Consider the following 6,040-nt stretch of genomic DNA (forward strand, 5'->3'; position numbering starts at 1 on the left):
GCTAAGAGAAGCCAAGGCACAATTCTCTTTAGAGGACCTGACCGAATTCTTCAAGGAAGAAGAACACATGGCAGCCGAAAACAACAATAATGCAAACAATGCAAGGAAGGTGCTGGGTGACTTTACTGCACCTACTCCTGATTTCTATGGGAGAAGCATCTCTATCCCTGCCATTGGAGCAAACAACTTTGAGCTTAAGCCTCAATTAGTTTCTCTAATGCAACAGAATTGCAAGTTCCATGGACTTCCAATGGAAGATCCTCATCAGTTCTTAGCTGAATTCTTGCAAATCTGTGACACAGTCAAGACTAATGGGGTAGACCCTGAGGTCTATAGACTGATGCTATTCCCTTTTGCTGTAAGAGACAGAGCTAGAATATGGTTGGATTCTCAACCTAAAGAAAGCCTGGACTCTTGGGAAAAGCTAGTCAATGCCTTCTTGGCAAAGTTCTTTCCACCACAAAGATGGAGTAAGCTTAGAGTGGAAGTCCAAACCTTCAGACAGAAGGATGGAGAATCCCTCTATGAAGCTTGGGAAAGATACAAACAATTAATCAGAAGATGTCCCTCAGACATGCTTTCTGAATGGAGCATCATAGGTATTTTCTATGATGGTCTCTCTGAACTATCCAAGATGTCTTTGGATAGCTCTGCTGGAGGATCTCTTCATCTGAAGAAGACGCCTACAGAGGCTCAAGAGCTAATTGAGATGGTTGCAAATAACCAATTCATGTACACTTCTGAAAGGAATCCTGTGAACAATGGGACTAGTCAGAAGAAAGGAGTTCTTGAAATTGACACTCTGAATGCCATTTTGGCTCAGAATAAAATATTGACTCAACAAGTCAATCTGATTTCTCAAAGTCTGTCTGGAATGCAAAATGCACCAAACAGTACTAAGGATGCTTCATCTGAGGAAGAAGCCTATGATCCTGAGAACCCTTCCATGGAAGAGGTGAATTACCTAGGAGAACCCTATGGAAACACCTATAATTCTTCATGGAGAAATCACCCAAATCTCTCATGGAAGAATCAAGAGAGACCTCAACAAGGTTTCAATAACAATAATGGTGGAAGAAACAGGTTTAGCAATGGCAAGCCTTTTCCATCATCTTCTCAGCAACAGACAGAGAGTTCTAAGCAGAATACTTCTGATTTAGCAACAATGGTCTCTGATCTAATAAAGACCACTCAAAGTTTCATGAATGAAACAAGGTCCTCCATCAGAAATTTGGAAGGACAAGTGGGTCAGCTGAGCAAGAAAGTTACTGAACTCCCTCCTAGCACTCTCCCAAGTAATACAGAAGAAAATCCAAAAGGAGAGTGCAAAGCCATAGACATGGCCGAATATGGAGAGGAAGGAGAGGAGGAGGACGCCACTGAGGAAGACCTCAGTGGGCGTGTACCAATCTCCTCTGAGTTCCTCAATGAGGAACAATGGGAATCTGAGGCTCAAAATGAGACCATAGAGATTCCATTGGACTTACTTCTGCCATTCATGAGCTCTGATGAGTATTCTTCCTCTGAAGAGGATGAGTATGTCACTGAAGAGCAAGTTGCTAAAAACCTTGAAGCAATCATGAAGCTAAATGACAAGTTATTTGGAAATGAGACTTGGGAGGATGAACCACCTTTGCTCACCAAAGAACTGGATGACTTGTCTAGGCAGAAACTGCCTCAAAAGAGGCAGGATCCTGGGAAGTTTTCTATACCTTGTACCATAGGCACCATGACCTTCAAGAAGGCCTTGTGTGACTTAGGGTCAAGTGTAAACCTCATGCCCCTCTCTGTAATGGAGAAATTAGGGATCTTTGAGGTGCAAGCTGCAAGAATCTCATTAGAGTTGGCAGACAATTCAAGAAAACAAGCTCATGGACTTGTAGAGAATGTTTTGGTGAAGATTGAGGACCATTACATCCCTACTGACTTCATAGTCCTAGAGACTGGGAAGTGCATGGATGAATCCATCATCCTTGGCAGACCCTTCCTAGCCACAGCAAAGGCTGTGATTGATGTTGATAGAGGAGAGTTGATCATTCAAGTGAATGAAGAATCCTTGGTGTTTAAGGCCCAAGGACATCCCTCTATCATCATGGAGAGGAAGCATGAAGAGCTTCTCTCAAAACAGAGCCAAGCAGAGCCCCCACAGTCAAACTCTAAGTTTGGTGTTGGGAGGCCACAATCAAACTCTAAGTTTGGTGTTGGGAAGTTCCAACACGGTTCTGAGCATTTCTGAGGCTCCATGAGAGTCCTCTGTCAAGCTAATGACATTAAAGAAGCGCTTGTTGGGAGGCAACCCAATGTTTTATAATTAACTATTTTCTTTTGTTATTTTATCTTTTTTGTAGGTTGATGATCATAAGAAGTCACAAAAACAATGAAAAAAGCAAAAACAGAATGAAAACAGGAAGAAAAACAGCACACCCTGGAGGAGAAGAAGCTGGCGTTCAAACGCCAGTAATACTAGCTGTTGGGCGTTTAACGCCCAGTCTGGCACCATTCTGGGCGTTTAACGCCAGAAAGGGGCACCAGACTGGCGTTAAACGCCAGTAAAGGGCAACAACCTGGCGTTAAACGCCAGGAATGGGCACCAGCCCGGCGTTTAACGCCAGAAATAGCTCAAAACGTGATTTTGAGCAACATTTGGTGCAGGGATGACTTTTCCTTGACACCACAGGATCTGTGGACCCCACAGGACCCCACCATCACTCTCTCTCTTCTTCCCCCATTCACCAATCACCTCAATACCTCTTCTCCAAAACCCCTTCACCTATCAAATCCCATCTTTCTCTTCACCACTCACATCCATCCTTCATAAATCCCCACCAACCTCACCCTTCAAATTCAAACCACTTTCCCTCCAAAACCCACCCTCCATGGCCGAACCATTAACCCCCCTCTATCCTATAAATACCCTTCTTCACTCCTTCATTTTCACACAACCAAAACACCACTTCTCCCCCTCCTTGGCCGAATACACCACCATCTCCCTCCTCCTCATTTCTTCTTCTTCTACTCTCTTTTTTCTTCTTTTGCTCGAGGACGAGCAAACATTTTAAGTTTGGTGTGGTAAAAGCGTTGCTTTTTCATAACCATTGATGGCATCCAAGGCCGGAGAAACCTCTAGAAAGAGGAAAGGGAAGGCAAAGGCTTCCACCTCCGAGTCATGGGAGATGGATAGATTCCTCTCAAGGGTGCATCAAGACCACTTCTATGAAGTTTTGGCCTTGAAGAAGGTGATCCCCGAAGTCCCCTTTTCACTCAAAAAGGGTGAATATCCGGAGATCCGCCATGAGATCCGAAGAAGAGGTTGGGAAGTACTTACCAACCCCATTCAACAAGTCGGAATCTTGATGGTTCAAGAGTTCTATGCCAATGCATGGATCACCAAGAACCATGACCAAAGTGTGAACCCGAATCCAAAGAATTATCTCACTATGGTTCGGGGGAAATACTTGGATTTTAGTCCGGAGAGTGTGAGGGTGGCGTTCAACTTGCCTATGATGCAAGGAGATGAGCATCCTTACACTAGAAGGGTCAACTTTGATCAAAGGTTGGACCAAGTCCTCACAACCATATGTGAAGAGGGCGCACAATGGAAGCAAGATTCAAGAGGCAAGCCGGTTCAATTAGGAAGGCATGACCTCAAACCCGTGGCTAGAGGATGGTTAGAGTTCATACAACGCTCAATCATTCCCACTAGCAACCGGTCCGAAGTTACCATAGACCGGGCCAGCATGATCCATAGCATCATGATTGGAGAAGAAATAGAAGTTCATGAGGTTATAGCCCAAGAACTCTACAAGGTGGCGGACAAGACCTCTACTTTGGCAAGGTTAGCCTTTCCTCACCTCATTTGTCACCTCTGTTATTCAGTTGGAGTTGACATAGAGGGAGACATCACCATTGATGAGGATAAGCCCATTACCAAGAAAAGGATGGAGCACACAAGAGACCCCTCTCATCATGAGATCCCTGAGATGCCTCAAGGGATACACTTTCCTCCACAAGACTACTGGGAGCAAATTAACACCTCCCTAGGAAAATTAAGTTCTAACATGGGACAACTAAGGGTGGAGCACCAAGAACACTCCATTCTCCTCCATGAAATTAGAGAAGAACAAAGAATCATGAGGGAGGAGCAACAAAGACAAGGAAGAGACATTGAGGAGCTCAAGCACTCCATAGGACCTTCAAAAGCAAGGAAGAGCCGCCATCACTGAGGTGACCCATTCCTTGATTTCCTGTTCTTTATTCCTTTGTTTTTCGAATTTTAGTGCTTTATGTTATCCATGCTTGTCTTATGATCATTAGTGTCTTAGTGTCTATGCCTTAAGTTATGAATGTCCTATGAATCCATCACCTTTCTTGAATAAAAATGTGCTTAATTGAAAAAGGAAGAATTGCATGAATTTTGAATTTTATAATAGTTTAATTATTTTGATGTGGTGGCAATATTTTTGTTCTCGAATGCTGCTTAAACAGTGCATGTATCTTGAATTTGTGGTTCATGAATGTTGGCTCTTGAAAGAATGATGAAAAAGGAGACATGTTATTGAGGATCTGAAAAATCAATAAAATGATTCTTGAAGCAAGAAAAAGCATTGCTATTCAAAAAAAGAAAAAAAAAAGAGAGAAAACGAAAAAAAATAATAATAAGAGTTGTGATCCAAGGCAAATAAGAGTGTGCTTAAGAACCCTGGACACCTCTAATTGGGGACTTTAGCAAAGCTAAGTCACAATCTGAAAAGGTTCACCCAATTATGTGTCTGTGGCATGTATGTATCCGGTGGTAATACTGGAAGACAGAGTGCTTTGGGCCACAGCCAAGACTCAATAAATAGCTATGTTCAAGAATCATCATACTTCACTAGGAGAATCATTAACACTATCCGGATTCTGAGTTCCTAAAGAAGCCAATCATTCTGAATTACAAGGGATAGAGTGAGATGCCAAAACTATTCAGAGACAAAAAGTTAAAAGCCCCGCTCATCTAATTAATACTGATCTTCACAGATGTTTTTGGAATTCATTGCATATCCTCTTCCTTTTATCTTATTTGATTTTCAGTTGCTTGGGGACAAGCAACAATTTAAGTTTGGTGTTGATTGGGCGATGATTTGTATACTTTTTGGCATTGTTTTTAGTATGTTTTTGATATGATTCTAGTTAGTTTTTAGTATATTTTATAGTTTTTAATTAAAATTCACTTTTCTGGACTTTACTATGAGTTTGTGTGTTTTCTGTGATTTCAGGTATTTTCTGGCTGAAATTGAGGGATCTGAGCAAAAATCTGATCCAGAGGCTCAAAAGGACTGCAGATGCTGTTGGATTCTGACCTCCCTGCACTCGAAGTGGATTTTCTGGAGCTACAGAAGCCCAATTGGCGCGCTCTCAACGGCGTTAGAAAGTAGACATCCTGGGCTTTCCAGCAATATATGATAGTCCATACTTTGCCCAAGATTTGATGGCCCAAACCGGCGTTCAAAGTCACCTCAGAAATCCCAGCGTTAAACTGGAACTGGCACCCAAATGGGAGTTAACGCCCAAACTGGCACCAAAGCTGGCGTTTAACTCCAAGGAGAGTCTCTACACGAAATTTCTTCATTGCTCAGCCCAAGCACACCAAGTGGGCCCGGAAGTGGATTTTTTATGTATTTACTCATCTATGTACTAGTTTTCTAAAGTAGGACCTTTTTACTATTGTAACACACAGATCTTGGTAGCTATCTTTGAGTTTTATGCTATCTTAGATCATTGGGAGGCTGGCCATTCGGCCATGCCTAGACCTTATGCTTATGTATTTTCAACGGTGGAGTTTCTACACACCATAGATTAAGGTGTGGAGCTCTGCTGTACCTCGAGTATTAATGCAATTACTATTGTTCTTCCATTCAAATCCGCTTGTTCTTTTACCAAGATATCACTTGTCTTCAACCTGATGAAGGTGATGATTGACGCCCATCACCATTCTCACCCATGAACAAGGACTGGACAACCATTCTGTTCTACAGCATCTGAGGCTTAGTGATATCTCTTG

The 6,040-nt window shown here is 42.5% G+C and overlaps 1 non-coding gene across 1 annotated transcript; it reads right to left on the minus strand.

Annotated features, from left to right (window-relative positions):
• Positions 1-472: 472 nt before the first annotated feature.
• Positions 473-580, minus strand: LOC130959099 (small nucleolar RNA R71). Its single transcript, XR_009078194.1, has one exon. It is a non-coding gene; the product is annotated as a small nucleolar RNA R71 (small nucleolar RNA).
• Positions 581-6,040: the final 5,460 nt, after the last annotated feature.

Source organism: Arachis stenosperma, chromosome 10 (genome assembly GCF_014773155.1).
Source record: "Arachis stenosperma cultivar V10309 chromosome 10, arast.V10309.gnm1.PFL2, whole genome shotgun sequence".
In the NCBI taxonomy this organism is placed as follows: Eukaryota; Viridiplantae; Streptophyta; class Magnoliopsida; order Fabales; family Fabaceae; genus Arachis; species Arachis stenosperma.